General features: G+C 39.8%; 1 protein-coding gene across 1 annotated transcript in view; it reads right to left on the bottom strand.

The window, feature by feature from the left end:
• myt1lb (myelin transcription factor 1-like, b) overlaps positions 1 to 21,932 on the bottom strand; it is a gene marked incomplete at its 3' end in the record, with an annotated part of 113,467 nt that extends 91,535 nt beyond the window's left edge. Inside the window, 1 exon segment of the mRNA XM_036209921.1 lies at positions 21,497 to 21,932.
• Between the last annotated feature and the right edge of the window lie 254 nt (positions 21,933 to 22,186).

The raw sequence follows: 22,186 nt of genomic DNA, 5'->3' as shown, positions 1-22,186 counted from the left end.
CAACAGCTGCTAAAGAAGACTTCCAAAAGCCAGAGTTGTTCAGTTGGTCTCCACCACGCAGATAGCTTTCTGATGGAATATGGTATCATCGGTGGGAAAGAAGTCAAAGAGCCCCATACCACCATCCACAAGACTGTTTTTTCATGCGTGTGAGCCATACATTCCAAGACTCCAGAATCCGTCTTCTTTGTCCACGACCTAAGAAATCTTGCAACATAAAAAGTAAACATTCCTTGATAAGAAGCCTTTTCAGTATCACTATTGTGACATTCTTAGTAAATATAACTTTGGATTTTGAAAATTATCAGCTGTCTCCAAACGCCTGTCTCATTTTTAAAGTTTTAAATGGGCTTGCTCCCCCACCTTTAACAGATTTTAAACATTAGAAAAGGAGCGATGACCAGACGAGACTGAAATACAAAGACATAAGACTAAATTTAATGAAATAGTGATGTTTATCAGAGGAACATCATTTTAGAACTCACTGACCAATCACATCAGAAATGATGATAATTATACAGGATTTTACAGGCTGAAAACACACCATGTTCTGGCATATTTAGGTTTTATTTTTGCTAAAACAATGTGCATTGTCCAAATTCCAATGAAATAAATAGGGCCAGGAATTGTTTAAAAAGAACAAACAAATTAATTCCAAACCTCTGGAAAAAATTCATTGCGATTCATTTTCCCCAGTTTGTGATGAATTAGTCATTTTTTTTAAATTAATTATAATTTTTCTTTTGTTACAGTATTTGCCGACTGCTTATTATCCGCGAATAATAAAAAAATGAAATTTACTCACAAAACTGTACATTTAGAGCATTTGTTTTTAATTAAGGCTGTCAATTGATAAATAAAGAGTATATATCACATTAATCACACTTTTGCATAGTGATCAAACACTAATAATTACAATATTTTACTAGGTAAATTTGATGACATTATGTGGCTTTTGAACAAAAACAGGCCAGAAAAAAATGCATCCTTCGTTGTAATTGTCTGAAATGTTTAATTTTATCAAGTTTTAACTAATTTATCCCAAAAGTGTAATTTGTGCACTCAAAAACACATCAACAGCAAGATAAACAAAACTCTAAAAGACTTATATGTCTGCAGTATTACTCCAAGAAAACAGAGATGCTGACGTACACCCGTTAGAAACGGACCTGCAGACCTGAAAAGAAAGAAGTTCCGGTCACTGCTCTATTGCTCCATATCACTGCGCAGGCGGCTTTAAAACAATGCTTTCTTTCATCTTCTAGATAGAAGAACAAGCGGTAAGATGTGAAATGTCTCTCTGAACTGAAGCTTAATTTAACCTATCACGACGGTCAGCATTTATATCACTTTTCTTTGCCGCTACAGTCAAGCCTCAGTGATGCTTGACGTGTTACTATGACAACGCCATGGATCAAATAGTCCTCTTTTTGTGAAAAAGCAATCAAAACCAAAAAATAACAAGATTAAATTACTAAAACACGATTAAATATTTTTAAATATTTTAAAACCCCAGACGAAGTGTTTTAACGCTGGGGATGACTGCACGCCAGGCAAAGCGAAGGAGTGCTGCACCGTCTCATTTATGGTAATGAATAAACGCGTTAATCATAATTTGTTAATAGTGTGCCTTAACGCGTCAATGTACACGGCCCAAAAATAAAAAAAAAATTGAAACTTTAGAAACCATTTATACAGAAAACAGTTCAGTGCACTGAATAACAACAACAGCACAACATGTAGTTTGGAAACACTATACAAACTATAGATAGATAGATAGATAGATAGATAGATAGATAGATAGATAGATAGATAGATAGATAGGTAGGTAGGTAGATAGATAGATAGATAGATAGATAGATAGATAGATAGATAGATAGATAGATAGATAGATTTGATAGATTTGAAAATGCACCTGTTGATACTTTTGTTTTAGACAGAAAATAAGTGCAATTGACATTAGATATGTACTGCTGTGATTCAACTTCAAATCATTGGAATTCAGACATGCAGCAGCTTTGATAAGATCAGCCAGATATTTTAGTGTGCAGAAGTCTACTATTTTCAACAGCATACCAACATTATGCCTCAGTAGAAAGACAGAATGTTTAATGTCTGTTTTAGTGCTCACAGCTTACGAACATGTATTTACTGATAATATACATTTATGTTTGTAAGTTAAAGAAAGATCAACAATGATTCCTGCAGGTTGTTCAGGTGCAGTAACAACCATTACAGTTTTGAGACAAAATAAGCAAATCCATTGACTCGTCTAGGGAAAAAAGATCAATTAAACCAAACAAAAACATATAAAGCTTAAAAACATTAAGGGCTAGGTTCCGTTCAAAAATTAATGATTATAATTTATTTGATGCAGTCGTAGTAAACATAAATTATTGGATGTCTTTTTATGAGCTTTAATAGATAAATGTTATTTATTGTTTGACATCTGAGTTAAATTTTGTTTTGCATCATTTTTAACTCAACATTTTTGAAAATTTGAATTGTTGTTGCATGCTGTCTCAATAGACAGTCGCAGTTTATTTTAGATATCAATTGGACTAGACTGTCAAAGGCTGCACGGTGGCGCAAGTGGTTAGCGCTCTCGCCTCACAGCGAGAAGGCCCCGGTTCGACTCCCGGCTGGGACCTTTCTGTGTGGAGTTTGCATGTTCTCCCCGTGCATGCGTGGGTTTTCACCGGGGACTCCAGCTTCCTCCCACCGTCCACAAACATGCTTCATAGGTTAATTGGCGACTCTGAATTGCCCCTAGGTGTGAATGTGAGAGTGGATGGGTGTGTGATTGTGGCCCTGTGACAGACTGGCGACCTGTCCAGGGTGTACCCCGCCTTCGCCCTTCAGTAGCCAGGATAGGCTCTGGCACCCCGCGACCCCGAAAGGGAAGAAGCGGTCAAGAAGATGGATGGATGGATGGATAGACTGTCAAAAAACATAATATATCATAAAAATGGTAAGTTCGCAGGATGATCTGAAATACGATCCTTTTTAAAGACTGATTAACCTTTGTTGCTATTCTGGTGATTCTTTAAATGCTTAGACATAATCTTCCAAGCTCTTTATGTAGTTTTTAATGTAGAACAATAGTATAGATTTTAATACAAATGTTTACCAAGTAAAATTTTAGAAAATACATTTCCCTCATTAAAAAAAGACCAGAAAATATCAGTTCCTATTACGGTAAAAAGAGCTTGCAATCTTAACTGCAATGTCTGTCTCCCCATCTCCCCTGGTCCATGGGAGCAGAACACACTGGAGCGCTGGCTTTTGACCACAGCAATTTTAATCAGTCTTTTTCACACTTCATTGGGAATTCATCGCCGCCTTCCCCTTCAAACATTGTTTGGGAGAGTTATCAGCAGCAAGCAGCATATCCGGTAATTATACATGCAAGGTAACGCTGGGAGCAGGGCTGAATATTTCAGCCAAATGCATGTGCTGCCGAGAACGCTGGAGGGTACAAATGCTTCATAGTGCTAGTTCTGCAGTGGTCCTGATTGGAGAACGGTTCCTTCTCGTCACATCCAGAAAGCAAGCCTTGCCACTTTGGCATGTAAATGGATGAAAAATAAAGTATTTTATAGCAACATGATTTTCATACGACAAGCCTCTGCATTTGGTCCTGATAAGACATTTGTTAATGTAAATCTGCCCAATGAATTAAAACAGATTGCATGTGCAGATACAAGCACAGCAGATGGAGAGCGTGAGTGTTTCAGCACGTTGCATATTTGAAAGTGTTGCAGAGGCGCAGGGTGCAAACACCACTCTAGACTTGATCTCTAAAAATTTTGATGGTTTAACGTAATTGTTTACTGTATGAGTAAGAGGCCAGCTGTTAATATGTTCTGAACTCACAGCCAGGGAAAAACACACACAGGCAAACACACTGCATCCACCAGTCAGACACTAGTGGGTCCTCTGGGGAATATAGCAGCGGAGGCACAACAGTGACTCATCCAAACGGTCACGAAGCACACAAACGCATACACGTCCTCCCTGGCAGTCAGGCTGTCAGATAGCATCACCACCACGCCTGTGGAGCACTGTTGACAGGTGTGGCCCGCCAGTCACGCACACACACACACACACACACACACACACCAGCCAGCCACGTCATCTGAGCCCTTGCCTGACAGGAAGCCACATGTGATAATGTGTCCCATTCGGAGACTGCGTCGGTCTGTCTGACAAAGACAGTAGGACAAAGAGAGAGGTTGTATGTTTTGTCAAAGTGGATGTTTCTCTACCATTTCTACATACAACACAGAGTATTTGCACATACAGTAGGCCAATGTCTGAGCGCACAGACATGGACATGCAGCTGCGACCACTGTGCAGAGGTGCATTACAATGACTCGAGCATTGCAACAAGAAAAATAGAATAAAACAGGTTCTGCCGACAGGTTCACATGGGGGGAGGAAGAATGTAAAATGTATAGTTCAGCATGCCTCAGAAAAAACACAGCTACGACATCGACACAGCAGCATGGAGGAGGACCACACTCTCTCTCACACACAGAATATGCACACTGGTAGGGATGTCCCGATCAGGTTTTTTTGGGCCCGATCCGATTCCGAGTCATTTGATTTTGTGTATCTGCCGATACCGAGTCCCGATCCGATACTTTTATAAGACATTTAAAACATGAATAAATTGAAGAAACAGATTAGTGTTGTCCCTTATTTATATTTCATTAACCTTCTTTTATCATTAAAAACTTAAATAAAACACTTCTGTGAAGTAGCTTTAATAAACAAGTAAAAATACAGCAAATATAAACTAGGAGAAAAGTACAGTTTTCTTGTTATATAAGTGATAATTAGTCATGTGATAAAGTTTAGTGACTTTAGCTTTAACATCTTTAGAGCTATTGAACATTTTTGACCAAATGTGATTCCTGTCCTCATTTAAAATTCTTAAAAATAAATTATGACTTTGCTTTAGCATGAATTTGATGAGTGTTCATTATAGCTCATATAGCTCATATCCATATTAATTTTCTTTTATTATTATTATTATTTTTTTTAAGATTATGTGATTCTTTTGTTAAATCTAAAGATGTCACGTTTTTGGTTTTATTACCACATTAGCTAATTTTCTTTTCTTTGATTTCTCTGTCAGAGAAATAAAACAGGCATATCAAAGGACAGCTCGGGTCCTAAGGAGTTATATCACTGAGCTAGCATGTAGCAGTTAGCAGCTGCTGTTTAGCCATCTGTCTGCAACACAAAGAGCTTAACAAAGAAACAAAAAAGAAACAAAAAGTGTCTTTTTTCTATTTATAGGTTGTTGTTTGTGTTATGACAAACCAACAGAGACACTGTTGCTGTCAGTTTAAAGTGTTTTTAAAAGAGTTATTGATCCTGAAGTCTGAATCTGTGATCATCTAGCTAGCTTGACTGAATTGTTTACGTTAGCCTTCTGCTTGAGCTGCTGCCGTTTTCTTCCGCATTTTATGGTAATGACATTATGTGATCTGTTCATGACATGCAGTCATCTACTGGAGTATTTATCTGGAATAATAAGATTGTAATATAAAGCGCTGATCATAATAAGAATAAATGAAAAATCCGATACTGATCGGAGGACGACATCCGAAATAGATCGAGTCATCAACCACGTGAACGGTCCCGATTTTTGATCACATGATTGGATTGGGAGATCCTTACACGCTGGTCTAACCTTTACTTGTAAATGAAGACCATCCTCCTCTCCTTCTGGACAAACCCTCAGCGACTTCAGCGTAAAAGTCCTTCTTATCTTAAACCGTCTCCAGTTAGTCCGGAATGCAGCAGCACGACTGTTAACATCCAGACGAGAACACATCACTCCATACTCAGGTCTCTTCAGTGGCTCCATGTTCATTTCAGAATTCACTTTAAACTTTACTTTTTTTTTTCAAAGCTCTTCATGGTCTCACCTCAGTTTACTAGACTGAGCTTTTAACTGTCTGCAGTTTTTCTAGAGGTTTAAAGTCTGCCAACCAGTATCTGCTTCATGTGCCCAGGTCACATCAGAAACACTGGGGAGGCTGTGCTTCTGCTGCCGGCCCTCAGTTATGGAATATCGTTCCTGCAGAACTGTGCATGACTTCTGACCTCAACAGTTTAAATTTCAACTAAAAAACATATCTTTTAGGAATGGCTTTCAATACTTAGTAGTCGGTGGTATTTTATTCTCTTTAATTCATTTTGTTGCATTCTTTTATGTATTTTCTTGCTAATTGCTTTACATATTTTTATGCTGTTTTTTTTTTGTTCTTAATTTGTCTAATTTTAAACTTTCTTTTATTGTGAAGTATTTGGGTCCCTGAAGAAGTTATAAAATACTATTATTACAGCCACCTTGGCCGTTCCAGGGAGGAGTGTGGTTCCAACTCGCAATCAAAAACATGACGTACTCGCCGATGTTTTTTGTCTTGCGGATGTCATCGTCTAAAATAAAAATGATTTCAAAACGAGTCCGTGGTTGGCTTCCTGCAACAATAAAGGATCTTAAGGATTGATTTGGTCAATGTCTTTGCTTTTCCATTTGCCATTCTTTGGGATTCTATCTGGGTGCTTTCGATTTTGAACAAACCCTTTGCTCCTCCCCCTTCTGACTTCCAAGCAAAGTTAAATGGGCTCACCTGGCTACAGGTGGCTGCTGAATGTGGGGAGGAGCGAATTAAAGCCAAACACAAACAACGTACTCAACTTAACTCTTAAACATAAATAGTCTTATTTCTTTCTCATTTCTTCCAAAATAACTTAAATCCTATTTATTCTCAAACTAACTCTATATGGCTCCAACAACTGTACAGTATGTATAAAATGTCATTCATTGTTCCTTTCATTCCCTTCTTTTAGTTTTAGACATCTCTTAGTCTCAATGAAGATGTGTTGGTCCAGCATTATTTACTAATTCTTTACTGCTTCACATTTTGATTTAAAGTCCAACTTGAGACATTTTTAAATGACATTACATCCAACACTTTTGCAGTCATCAACCAGTGGAGAACAATCAGAACCTCACGCTGGGGTCAGATTAACCCCCTGCCTCACCACGTTTCTTTTCAGTGCAGCTTTATGTCTGATAAATATGTGAAAGAAAAGACAGACAAATGTGAAATACATTAGCCATTAGATAAAGGATATATAAGAAAAAAGCTGGAATGTATTTAAAAAACAGAGCATTATATTATTAGCATATGCTGAGTAAGTTAAAGTCACAGAATCAACCTGGTTTGCACGGGACCGAACCATCTAATTCGAGCAGAGCTCGGTGCTGCCTCACCTCTCCACCTATGCTGTAACTGAAAAGAAAATGTGTAAAATACAGATATTTTAACTCTAAACATGAGTAAAATGATTAGAACTGTGCATACAAATTGCATTTATAGCAAAGACAAGTGAACATGTTTATTTTATTATTAATGTTCATCTTATGATGGCAGATGAGAATGATAACAGGTGAAGCACTGCCTCTCCTGCACATCCTGACTTCCTAATACATAAGATAGTTGCATATTTGTGTCTTTGAACTGCTTTTTGCCACCATGTAAGCATGATTCAAAACCAGCCTGTCAACAATGGACACAGAAAAGAAAACTTGTCACATGCAAGTCTAAATGAGCCTCAGCCTCAAACCTGTGCCACTATTTATTGTTTAATCCTATAAGATGTCCATATATCTGGAGGGAACAACAATGGTGTTAGCACACAAAAGCGCATGCATTCAAACACATGAAGAGATGAACCTAATGCATGCATGCGGGAATCCAAACACAAGCAAAAGCTTCCCACACCCAGGCACATTAAGCGCACATCACTCAGAACACACACACCCACAGATGTATACAACCCACTCTCTTGCCTCTAAGCAGTCTAGTCCAGTTACTACAAAGCCCACCAAGAGCTCTTTGCAGATCAAATAATCATGCCTTCCATCTGTTTCTCTTTCTCTACATTAGCTTGGTGAAGGCGCCCTACAGACCCCGTTAAGGAACGCTGCAGCCTCGGCTAAAATAATGATTCGTCTCTCAGCCCCCTACTCCTCATTATCTCTGTCTAAAGCAGATTCTGGAACAAGGAGTAGATATGGGAAAATGGCATGTTCATGCCTTGTAGTGCTCTGTAATGTCATTTTGCTATGAAAGAACATGAGACTATCACTAAAACATGCTTCTAACTGTATAGACATTCTTATTTGGATGCAGGTAGGAAATATAGTGAAGATCATGGTATAGATTATGTTTCAAAGAGGATCTCAGTGGATCTTTGTGGATCATTTCTCTGTTTTCTTTGTTTCGGTCTCCATCTAGTTCAGATTGCATAAACTATTAAATTGACCAAATTGACAATTTTAGCATCTTCCTCATACCACTAAGCTTATTCAGAAAGGAATGTTTGTCTCTGTTACGCAAGATGGAAATGAGTTTTATGTGCGCTGCTGTGGCCAAGCTATTTTGGAAAACGCTGGGCCGAGCAAGAAAATTAGGTCACATTCATAGGGCAGGGCCTCCTTTCAGGGTGCAAGCAGCAGAGGGCTAAAACTGAAAAAGTAAAAAGTGTGGTGCAATTTATTCAGGGCAGGATATATGCACACTTGAGTAAAATGAACAAGATGTTGGTTCTCACAGACAAAGAGAGGAATGTTTTAGCAGAGACCTGGCAATGACCTGAATACATTGCAGCTCTGGAAGAGAAACAAGGATCTAGCTCAGAGTGCACTGCTTCATATTTCTCCTGCATTTTGCAGCAGATCACACTAGACTGAGACTTTTTCAGCTGTACGCAGAGAATGATGCTGACACAGAGCGTCTGATTTATTATGCATGGGACTGTGGGGCACAATTGGTGAGGGAGAATGAGAAACGACGGCATCCTCCTTGTTAACAGTAAATATGTGAGCCATCCTGCTCGTTAAGCACTGCACTGAGATGAAGAAGAGAAGGCCAAACTTGCTTTGACACCCCTTCTCCTTCACAATACATTTGAGCAAATCATCCAAAAGGATGTGAAAAATCCTGTTACTGGGAGTGGGATAACAATGAATGATACACTGCATTTAGATCCAGACCAAAAGAAGGTGTGGAGCACAGACATGCTGACAGATGGGATGTGAGGATAACATGATCAACCACACATGCAAAAGAAAGCAGTTTCTCTTTCTGTTACCTAGATAAGTACAGCCCCCAAAAAGTTATATGGCATCTCTGCATTCAAGTAAAATCCTAAAATTTACAATATTGTATGTAGTGAGTATTTAGTTAGAGGTTGAACTGTGACACAAAAATGTTTAAGGCAAATCAAAGAAAGCTCATGCTGAAATCTAGAACTATGGTAACTGAAGTACACAAATGTTTTATAAAATAAAAAAGATAAAGCAGCTAAAGAAAAAACAAGGAAACATAGTGTAAAGATCAGTTTAAAAACAATTTCAGATACACAATCAAACCAATGGACCTGTCAAGGTGGTGACAGATCAATGGTCCTAGTGTTTGGCTTGAAATGGAGTTAATATTAAATATGTCAATTCTACTAAACAAAAGGGGCTAAAGCTTAAGCTGACACACAATATGGGTCAGGCTGACCCCACAGCAGGATTCCACCAAAAGCCTTAATATCTGCCAGTTTGGTCCTGTGTTTTATCAAAATCACTGCAGTACATTTCAGAAGCGTCCTCCACTCTGCTTCATTAAAGATACGTGCCAAGTCTATTTTGGTATTCAGCCAGAGGCAAGCCATGTTAATCTACACACAGCAGATCAAGCTGGCAGGAAGTCAGCCAACACAGTGACATGGAGAATCAGTGCGATTTTCAAAATAAAACCCAACTTACAAGCTTAGAATTGTTACCACACCTTATAATATCTAATTTAGCTAATAAAAACTAGCAAGAAAACACCTAAACCAGTCAGAAAGACTCAGAGGCCATGAACAGCAAATTCTGGTTGTAGTTTCTATAAGGTTGACCCGGGATTCTGAATTCGGCATTTCTAACAGTAAAGTCTTTCTTTTCCTTACTCTCCTTTAATTTATTATACTTATTGACAAATTATTTCCGACGCCAACTACTTACCCAAATTATACTCAAGGCTATGGTAGCATGAGCTAGAACTACAGTCGCAGCATGTAACACGCAATCAAATTCTGATGGACAAACACCCTAATGCACAGATTTAAGATTAACCTGTGAGAAACTGCAATCAGTTGTGTCAAAAACCAAAGAAATGACCCTCTGTTTCCACCATGGACACTCTGTCACGCTCACACAGTTATTAATGAAATAATTCATATAAATACCTCGGTATCATCATTGATCACAAACTCACATTTCAGCCTAACAGTGAATACCTCTTTGGTAAATGCTAGCAATGCCTGTTTTGTATTTGGAAACTCCAAATCCCTTCATCCTTGTAGCTGTTTAGAAACGCTTCATTGCATCCATCTTCTATTTAATATTGTCGCTTTGGTTCACTCCGTCTTGGTAATCGTACCACAATTAACAGAATCATTCAAATCGGCAGTAAAATTGTTGGTAAAGAACAAGAGTCACTCTTGACAATTTCTAATAAAAGAGTTGAATTCAAAGGTTCACTGATGGCCACAGATGCCTCACACATTCTCCACAGCCTCCACAGTTTGTTGCCCTCAGGTTGCAGATTCAGATCATTGTCAATCAGGACAAAGAGAGCTAGATCTAGCTTTGTGCCAACCTCAGTTCGACTGCTAATAAGCTCAGTCAGTGGCCTCTTGGGCTTTGTAACTCTTGTACTCTCCTAGGCATGTTTACATTAAAAATCTGGACCCCATCATATATTCATTTTTTTTAATACAATCTTAATTCAGTTGTTTCAGCAGGTTTGAGTTGATGTGGTCTACAGTTTACTGAGTTTGTGTCCATTGCATTGATTCGATTGATTTTACTGTAGTATTGATTTTACTGATGATTGTCTCGGCTTAGTGTTCCAACTGGGAAAGGAAGTTCCTACCGGAAAAATAGAGAAATTTGATTTGAATAAATTGATCTTCGTGCATCTGTGTGTTTGCTAATGCAAATCTCTATTTCATCATAAAATCAAATAGCACAGAACCCCCCCCCCCACACACACACACATTTTTTTAGAAGTACTTTATTTCAACTGAAAAAAACAATGACAAAAAAACTAAAATTGACAAATAAACATCTATCTGTCTAAAGACAGACCACAGATAAATATGCACCAAAAATATAGTGTTTCAGTAAAAAAAAAACATATTTCAGACTTTTACTACTTTACTAACCCTAAGTTTTCTCTTCTAAGAATTTCAACTATTGTCAATATTTTCAAAACAAAAGGGAAAATATATCTTAGAGCAGGAAAAATCTGGTCCATGGGCCAAATGCACACTTCTGTCATTAAATCAACTATCAACTATTTCTGGTCTTCAAATGAGAAATTCATGTTAATCTTAGAAAAAAACTTATGTAGATTTTTTTTTTTTTGGTGAACGTGTGAAAAGAATTTCATTCCTTTTAGGGGTGTGACGTTTCATTTTAACAATTTTATTTGATTTGATATTTCCGGTTGATGATTCAATTCACTTTCGATTTTGTTCAGATTTAATCTGATTCCCTGATCTAAAACAGATCCAAAACATCTTTATCTAAAACTTCCAGCAGTGAGACTCAGAGATAAATATCTGCTACTGAACAGTTCAGGTGAAGTTTTCCAGATTCCTGGTATTTCTTTAAGATAATAAATTAAATATGTGTAACTGGCGTATATTTGTATAGCGCTTTTCATTGCAGTCACAGACCCATTCACCCAGTCACTCACTGGTGGAGGCTCCACTGCAGAACACTGGCGCCGACCTCCCACCAGAGGCAATGTGGGCTTCAGTGTCTTGCCCGTGGACGCTTCAACACATGGTCGAAGGCGGGAATCGAGCTTGTAATCTTCCGGTCGGGAGTTGACCGCCCTACCGCTGCTCCACGGCCCCATGTGTACTTGTGTGTAAACAAACAACTTGGTCATTTTTACTTTCATAGTAAAATAAACCTGCTGTCTCAATCCAAATGGTATTTTACAAGATCAATTAGATTTTCCTTTCATCACATTTTGAAACATTTTTTTAATGGTAGAGGTCGAATCGATTTGATTCTGCCTCAGATGGATCGATCTGGTTGGATCGAAGGAATAGAAATCAATTAATTGATTTATTGATTAATTGTTACACCTTCAGTTGCAATACAAATGTCATTGAATAGTTTGTTTGCATTCAATGTTACAAGGCTTCACAGAGTATGGGCCCTCACAGTTTCATCTCATCAAATCTGGTCCTCTTAGCAAAGAGCATCAGCTCACTGAAGTAATGATCTGTTCTAAACCATTTGAGCTTCTTACCTTGGATTTAATAAAATGAGAGCCTTATTTTTTTAAAAATAACAGAGCACCCTCTGCTCCATCTCACTTTTCAAATAGAATCTTTGAGCCCCAAAGACGCAGCAACACACTTCCAATCCTCTCCTTGGATTGTCTTGGCTCATATCTGCCTGTGTGACAAAGGATGTCCTACCACACCTCCGAACGGCTGCACTTTTAAACAAGGTAGACTAAGTGATTTTCCTGTGTTTCTTTTACTCAAAAACTTTGTCTTAAGAACAAAAATGGTCTGTTCAAGTCACAAAAGCCTCTGACAATGGAAGCAAATCAAAAGTATTTATTCCACACAATCCTGTCTGCATCAGGGTGGAATTTTCTACCAAGGGAAAGCAAAAGGCAAGCACTAATTGGTCAAAATTGAAACCAAATCATTGTTCAACAAACAAAAACTGCATGCCTCACAAAACAAAACTATTGATCTGGGCTGTATTTCCAGTAGCCTTTGTGGAAGTCTGCATGTTTGTCAATATTTATGCATCTATGTCTGTTTATGTTCGAACTGTTGCAGGCGTTGCCTCAACTTGCATATTTGCATGAATGTGTGCAAATATCCCTTCCCCCATCTGTGCATTCGGTAATGCAAGTATGTGCGCTCGTGTGTGTTCGATGAGCCGTCAGTCCTAAAGAGGAGCCTTGCTGCTGTCATGCAATGACACCTCTCATTTGCTGCTGTCCTGTGAAGCGGAGCTGAAGGCAGAGGTCAGGCCACCCTCACAGAGACGCAGCGACTCAGAGCACATCATGTCTGCCCGACTCCCGACGTCGCAGCAGAAACCTCAGCCACTTACGCAAAAACACGCACACAGCCATGTAGAGAATAATCATGAATCCCTTCATTTGCATACACACAGGCACAGATGCCTGCTTGCTCAAGCTCCACAAATCAGCCGCATTGATTTGAATTTTTCAATTAACTGCTCTTCTTTGCCAACATACCACAAATACATCCAAAAGCTGTGGATTTAATCAGCTGTCTTATTGTCGTCAGTAATAATCACTTTGAGCTCTGATTGAAACAAACGCAGGTTAATACAATGCCCTCTTCAGATCCACTTTCCACTTTACAGATTAGTGCCTCTGGAAGAAGAACCAGGCTGACGCCTGCATGTAAACAGTCTGGCCAGCTCCACTCTGCACGGCATTCAATAATCAACTCGTGTCTTATCAGCTCATCCTCTGTCCTGCAGCCCATCCATTCCGCCTGACCACTGTCATATGCCATCATCAATTATCCATCAGACAGAGGGATATTCACCTAATAGTGCCCACGTGTGACAAGGAGATTTTAGGGAGATCAAAAGTGACAAATCGGATTTACAGTGATTTTGTAAACAGAGCCCTGCTGGCAGCCTTGTTAAAATCAAAATGCATGTTTAGTATTTTTTTTTCCAGTTTCAAACCACTTTGAGGTGAAAGAAAGCATGTAGCAAATGTAGCAAAATAGCATGTATCTGAAAAAATAGCTACACTTTAAAATATCCTAAAAAACAAAAAGGGCCTAAATTAGCCAAAATAGCTATATGCAGCTGAAATATTAGCTAAACTCCAAAATAGCCTAAAAATCTTAGTAAATGCCAAAATAGTCCAAAAAGCTAGTAGAATGACAAATTTTTAAACTTTTAAAGTGTAATTTTTCAAGATAGAAATGAGCACAAGATAACATCAGGTCATTAATAACATTCCTGGTTTCATTCCGCATTCAGTTCATCCAGCTAAAATCTTTCCGTTCTGATTCTTCCCTTGTTTCCTCCGGTGTTCCCCAAGGCTCTGTCCTTGGTCCTCTTTTATTCATCACTTACCTCCTTCCACTTGGCAACATCTTCAGCAAATTCAAAATCAGCTTCCCTTGTTTCGCGGATGACACCCAGCTCTATCTCTCCAGTAAACCAAACTCCTCCCTCCCTCCCACCCTCCTCCCTAACATCTTGTTTGCATGAAATAAAAAACTGGTTCACCAAAAACTTTCTTAAACTCAACAGCGATAAAACAGAATTATTACTTGTTGCATCTAAATCCACACTTTCCAAGATCTCAAATTTTACACTTTGTATTGACTCCACATCAGTCTCCCCCTCCCCCCAGGTAAAGAGCCTGGGTGTCATCCTTGATAGTTCCCTTTCCTTTCAACCACATATTAATAACATCACCCGATCTGCTCATTTTCATCTGCGCAATATTAATAGTCTTCGTCCCTCTCTCACTGTCGATTCCGCTTCTATATTGGTCAATAGTCTGGTCACTTCTTGCATCAACTACTGCAACGCACTTCTGTCCGGTCTACCTCAAAAAACTCTCAATAAACTCCAACTGGTTCAGAACTCAGCCGCTCGCATTATTTCCAGAACTCCACCGTTTCATCACATCACCCCGTCCTCCAACAGCTCCACTGGCTTCCTGTCAAATTCAGAGTTCAATTTAAACTTCTCCTCCTCACCTTCAAAGTGCTCCATAACCTGGCCCCGCGTTATCTATCTGAGCTCCTCCATATTTACACTCCCGTCCGTACACTCCGGTCTTCTTCCACCCTCCAACTCTCCGTACCCCCCATCCGTCTGGTCACCATGGGGAGCCGAGCCTTCAGCCCCTCGGCCCCCACACTATGGAACTCACTCCCACCTGATCTCCGGACCATTGATTCATTACCCGTGTTTAAGTCCAAACTCAAAACATACATGTTTAAATCTGCCTTTTCTATCTGATCTCACGACCATTAATCCTGTGGCTGATTTTATTTTATTTTATTTTATTTTATTTTTTGTTTTTTTAGATTTGATCGTGTTTCTGTTTTTAGGATGTTTTTACTTGTCTTGATTTTATTATCGTTCTCATTGTAATGTACAGTGTCCTTGAGTGACCAGAAAGGCGCTTTGAAATAAAATGTATTATTATTGTTATTATTATTAAAATAAAATGATCTGGAGGGCCGGATAGAATTCCCTGGAGGGCCGGATCCGGCCCCAGGGCCTTGACTTTTACACATGTTAAATTTATTCTTTCATTTTTTTAAATCTTCCTGTTTTTAGTTTAGCTCTTGGCCTCTTTGACCCACATCGTGTGAGGACATGCTTGATTACTAACGATGCTGTTTTCTTAGCTTAATCCCTCCGGAGGAGGGAATTATTAGTAAAAGATTTTCTTTGTTCATTTATGCTTTAGGTTCCAAAATTATAGTAGGACCAAATTTTAAGGCAGTTCAAGTTGCAAAAGCTTAGCGATAAAAGTGTCGGTCACACGGCAAACACATCAACATCAAAACCTAGGATACATTTAGGAAACTAGAGCAAATAACGGAACATCTGTATTCTCTAATAACACATGCTCATGTTCCTTTTCTTTAAAAAAACACTTGTTTTATAAATGAAGGTATTGAACTGGTATATAAATGAATGCGGGAACTGCTGCAAAGAAAAATACAAGGGTAATTGGTTGGACAGTATTAGAAAGATGGTTGTAGGAATTTCTTGCTGTTTTGCTTCTTATAGCACAGTTTTGGACCAGATGTTGAATCCATTATGAAAATATCTCTCCAACTACTCAGTTTATTGCATTGCTTCCGTCCTACAGATATGTGTGGCAGACTTCCTTTGTTTCATGACTGCTTACGCAACCTCGGTCATATTAGCATGGAAGCTAATTGTATTCGCTCAACAACAACACTAGCAGCCTCAGATCCAGTGTGCTGATGATATCTTAGCAGTTTTCTGTGCTGCTCCTCCTGAGCTCCTGCTAATTTTCTTCAAAGCCCAGTTGTGCTGCTAATGGGAAAAGGCCAAAGCAGGTTATGAAAATCTTTATTTACAGCTGGCTGCCAGGCTGTGTGAAGTAGGTCACAGCAGCTTGTGAAATGGAACAAACCTCGCTCACATCGGTTAATAATTCTCCTTTGAATGCTTGCTGCCTTACAATGCCAGAGAGGGGAAGACACAAACACTGTTTTCAGTCCACCTCAGTATGGGCACCCTGACTCTCCAGTAAATGTTTCTGCAAAAGTGGGAAAACACCACATCTATAAAAAATAAATTAAAAACTGCAGCTTTGAAAACATCAGCACAACTGAATAAACTAATATTAATATTAAACTAGTTGCATGTCAAAACAAGTGAACAGCTCAGGCTCGGGCTGAAATGTGCTCCAGTGTCTTAAAAATGAAAAGATGCCGAGCTGCACAGGCTGCTATTACTCCCAATGCTGTCATACATCAAATGATATCAGTGGCCTGTAGATGAGACACATTTTTATAAAGCTACGGTAGTCCAGTAAGGCACTTTACGCTCATCATTGTACACTCAGACATTTGCAACTTATACAATATGTCAAACATTTCTGGATAGGTGTGCCGCCAGCCTCGTCTCCTGAGGTGATGGATGCCTGTGGGAGGCTGTTATGCCACAAGGTGAAAATGTCCATTAATCAGCCCCACTTCCTCCACTGCTTGGCTTTCCCATTACCAGCACACTCCAAGCAGCCTGATTGGTTTTTAATTGGCCTGCCCGCCAGGAGATAGATCACGTTTTCCCAGGGGAAAAGCACGAATATGTGAATGGTGTGTGTGTCTGCAGAGAGGGGCACCCGCATGATGTCCCTGCAGGAATGCCCACATTGATAGGCGATGTATTCTGTGTATTTCTGCCACCTCATCAAATGTCACCAATTTTTTTCCTGAACCAACAATCATATTATCTTTTCAGATGATTTTTTTTTAATTGATTCCTTACACCACAAATAGGCTACACATGTAAGATAGTAAAATCCAAAAACCTTCAGACTCTAGAATTCTTACACAAGAATGGGACAGTCTCACTGTTCCAGAAAGCTCAGAGATTATGCAAGGAAAAAAAAACTAAAATTAATTGAAGAACGTTTCCCTTCCTTGTTGTTTAAAATAAACTGTAGTGAAAATGTTAGAATAAAAATAGGGTTAAATTGTCATGGGTGTTTTAAAGTATTCTTTCCTGTATTTAGATACACTTTTGTAAATTCTGTTGCATATCATGAACTTGAATGAGATTAAATTTACATTATAGAATAATTAATGGCGTATAGCAGCTGGGGCACCGTCACTGTGCGTGTGAAGGACACGGGAGCGGCTCCACATTACACTGAATGGATGTCAGTATTGACAATGTGTCTGCTCAAATAGATCATTCCCCCTCGGCATCCTCATCTGACCATGTCACTGAGACTGATTGGAAGAACGCATTGATTCCCTTTAGTATCTTGACAAACATTCACAGAAATATGGCTCCTCTTGGCCTAGCACAGGTTCATGAAAAAAACAACAAAGGCATGATTTCACATAACTATCATCTATCACAAAATTTGCATTAGACTGATTGCAATTTTACTTGTACCAGTGGTACAAGTGGCTGGCCAGGTGTAAGACTAGCACCTGGGAGACCAAGTCTGCTTCCCAGGGGTGCCATGAGCTTAATCTAGTGTGGGTCCTTCATGCTGCTGTCTGTGTAGCCAGGCCTTTTAATGATGATGATGATGATGTTTTTAGCCTTTGACTTATGGTACTTTCTAGGACATAGTTTCTGCAGAACGACAAGAGTTTGTTAAAAATTCCCTTCTGAGTTTTGGACAAGACTGCTGGTGCGGAGTAAGTCTGCACTTTTTTCCCCGTCATCCATTTGTTTACACTGTCTTCCACTATCTTGCAGCCCTTCAAAATCCAACGAAAACATTGAGGAAAATTCAGCCATACAGTTCTGATCCAGATTCCAGCTCAGACCAGGAAAACAAAGACGTTCATGGATCTATTTGTCTGTAAGTGGATGATCAGAATGGAGCAGAGCAGAGAGCTTGTGCCCTACTGATTGCAGTTTGTATGCAACAACTGCAAGCTTTTTCCAATGGGATTTTTTCATCTTCTCCTGTCACACAAGGATTTGAATAGGGAAATACTCAAAAACGCAGTTTTAATCCTATTCTCTATTTCCGACATCATGGTAAAAATGCTACAAGAACATGTTAAAAACACTGAAAACACAATTTTCATTGTAGGTCTATAAAGATCTATCAAGCTGATGGTTTTAGGATGACAGTTTCTTTTCAAAGTCCCTGCAAATGTTGTTCTGGTGTTGCCTCAAACACTCCTATGTGAGCCTAGCTTTGAGTCCCACGTCAACTGTATTTTTATCTGTTGTTAACATATTCTCAGTGGTCTTTTAATTGGGATTATGCTGCTTTTTGCCAAAATCTAAAAGTCTGTGTTGCTTTTTAACATATTTTCTACAGAGTAGCAGGAGTTTATTAGAAAATCGCCTCTGGATCTATGGCAGGACTGTGGGCACGCAAGTAATGCTTCATTGATATCCCAGCATTCTTTTGTTTTCCCTCATCTCTCTTATGGGGTCCAGATGACCCCATCCTGACATTGATCTGTGATCCTCCCATGACAAAGGTGGACAGGATTTCATGTCTGCCACGGACACCAGTGAAAAAAAATAAATAAAAAAAATAAAATCGCTGAAATAAAAGTTCAGCGCACAGTCTTCTGAAATCCAGATGACCCCACTCCCAACGTCAACACACCTAGGATAGCACAAGGGTTAAACTCTGTCCTGCTAGCTTACAGTCCCTCACAACCCTGACTTAACATTAGCAGTGCAACAAGAACAGTGATCAATATCAGATCTATCCAGCCATACAGTTTAGATCCAGATTCCATCTTAGACGAGGAAAACAAAGACGTTCATGGATCTATCTGTCTGCAGGTGGATGATCAGAATGGAGCGGAGCAGGGAGTTTGTGGGCCGCCCATGGCAGTCACTGCGTCACAAACTCAAGCAGTGGGTTTTTATCTGCTCCTGATCCAACACGATTTGAATAAAGAAATACTCAGAAAAATGCCGTTTTAAACCTAAACTATTTTGTACACCAAACCCAATTTTCATAGGAGTGGATCTTTAACTATTGCCATGTTCTGCTAATTACTGCTGCTTGTTTTTCGTCTCTTTCTTTGGGGACTGAGGACCCGGCGGAGCTTTCTCTACGCTAGACTTGTGGTGGGGATTTCTGTTTCATGCCATGATACTTCCCATGTAGGTGAGTGTTTTACAGTATCCACTTTTTCTCTCCTTACCAGGATATTATCAGAGTGCTAAAGGTGTGAATGTTGTGTTAATCTTTATCCCTTGTGCTATCCTAGGCATGTTTACATTAAAAGTGGGGTCATTTGGACCCACAAGACAGCGCACTGAACCTCTATTTTCCAGGATTTTTTATCTTCCCTGGTGTCTTTGGCAGACATGAAATCATGTTCACCTTTGACATGGGCGGGGTCACACATCAACGTAAGGGAAGGGTCATCTGGACCCCATAAGAGAACACAAAGGTTAATCTTGATATCGGTTGTACAGCAATCCCTGAAACACACTCAACATCAGCTGCTGTTGTGTTGGCAAGCAAACAACTCTAAGAAGAAGACGTACGAGGATTGTCCTCTAAGCGAACAGATTCTAGTCTGGCAACAACAGTTATCTTTGGACTTCTAGCCAGGTGTTCCTGTTTCAAATTATTTTATGTGTTCAACCTCATTTTTAGCATTTTTAACAGCAAAAACACTGAATTGTTATTTTGTTGTTACTTTACAACTTTAAATAACAATTCTCCAAAAATGGTCAAATCCTGTCTGGATGCAGGTGGTAGCTGCCTCGCAGTACAGTAACCACATACAGTGCATCTTCTGACCTAACAGTCCAGAGTCTGCAATCCCATCAGCACCCAATTTCCTGTCCCCTCCAGCTCTGACGAGATTGTTGTGATTAAGAGGGGCTGGGTCCTTTTGCTCTCCTTCGGCAGGGAGAGGAGAGGAATGATGGCAGGAAGAGAGAAAGAGCGAGGGAGGAAAGGTTGTTCCCGCAGCGTTGGTCTCAGTCTGACTCAGGTAGCATGCGTACCTTCCATAATTTAATCACATTCGTCTGTCTCCCTGTCCTCAAGTCGCTCTGCAAAGCACATCAAGTCCTTTAATGACACAAACAGAACACCCTTGCCCCACCAGCACCAGTCTCCTTCAAATGAGAAGGACCTCTCTGTCATCCTGCTGCTGCTCGAGAAACATATCAAAGAAAGCTTTGTCTCAATTAGCTAGTCCTAATTTCCCCTCACACAATCTCCACATGAGGAGGTGAAAATCCTCATGAAATATAGGATTTTGTTGCTCATTTATAACAATGGCAGAATGTTATCATTGAGCCTCAGTGACCCCAGATGTGTCCACACATTGTCTCTTAGTTTAGTGGATATTGAAAGCACACAGACAGACATGTAACAATGGAAAGTAAACACAGTTTGTGCTTGTTTGTCTGTCCTAACAGAATGAAGCACATCTGCTTTCTGTAGTTATGGTTATCCCACCTAAGAGAGCACATACACAGGAACACAACAACATGCAAACAGAGACAAGATGCTGCAGCAAAGGAAGAGTTGTGGAGAAAAGTTTCATATAGTACAGTTCTAAACTCAGCAGCACCGTTTCAATTTTTCTTGCAGATATTCTTGCTGACTTTGGACAGACGCAGAGCTGAAACTTTGAATCAAGGGGGAAAAATCAACTGTAAATATACACGATGACAGTGAAATAATAATAATAATTAAAAAAAATCATTCCGTTCAGTTTTCTCTTCACCTTTCACCAAATGTCAACAAGGACTGACTCCAGCTTAACTATGACCACAATGCTTTAGGTCTACCAAAGGCATGGATGACCAGCCCTGGGAGAAGGCAAGTATGCTGGAAAAGAAAGTCCATCAAAAGTTTGCGGCATGACACATGGGGTGGACCAAGACTCCTACAGGGAACCTCCAAAAGAGTAACATCATGACAGTAAAATCTTTCGATTTGTTTTAACCTAAGTTGCATTTAAAATAAAAAGATACATTTTCACAAAGTTATAGAATTATAGACTGCATTCAGGTATACCACAAAAACAGCAAAAACACAAAACAAGCTATGTTGGATGAGCTCAAGGAAGAATTCAGAACTATATCTTTTCAGCCAGCCTCAATCATCAGCAATGCAAAAACCTGAGCAGAAATAAACAAGCAGAAGTTACCTACCAGCTGCATTCGCCTCTTTAAACTTTTCTTCTGGTTCTCCACAATGTGCTTCCTCTCTTATTATCAGCCTTTCCCTTATTTCTCTCTCAATTCCCTCACTGAGCTCACTGCAAAGTTCTGCTTTCCTCCTGCATGCAAATCATTTTTACGACTTGAGAGATGGCTGGGGGGAGGAGGGCGAGCGAAGGCAGAAAGGATGACAGAGGGGTGGAGGAGTAGAGATAATGGTTGGAAGGCAGACGACCAATGGGCCCAGAGCCTAATGAAAAAAAATAGGAGAGAATCAGGACACACCAATGAGGCGCAGCCTGGAGAGAGAGGGAGGAAGAGATGGCAGCAGAGCAGAGGGAGGGAGAGAGAGGAGCTGCACAGAGAGGAGGAGCGCGGTAGGAGGAGAGAGGCGAGAATCCCAGGCGGGATGGAGAGACTGCAGATCAGAGAGAGCACAAAGAAAGAAAGAAAGAAAGACAGAGGGAGGACGGAAGAAGCTGACTTACCGGGGTGCTGCCAATGGCATCCTTCACACGCCGCCTCCACGACTCCCCCCACACACACAAACACACACACACCAGTGGTAGAGGCGCACGCCGTGCTGCCGCTCAGACTAACCAACAGCAAAAACAACAAAGGAGAGGATTTCCAAGCTGACTGGTATCCCCTAAAGCAGTGGTGGCGGTGTGTGTGTGTGTG

This window comes from Oryzias melastigma, linkage group LG22 (genome assembly GCF_002922805.2).
Source record: "Oryzias melastigma strain HK-1 linkage group LG22, ASM292280v2, whole genome shotgun sequence".
Taxonomy (NCBI): Eukaryota; Metazoa; Chordata; class Actinopteri; order Beloniformes; family Adrianichthyidae; genus Oryzias; species Oryzias melastigma.
Note: the sequence above shows the minus strand (reverse complement) of the source record. Positions and strands in the feature narration are given on the sequence as shown.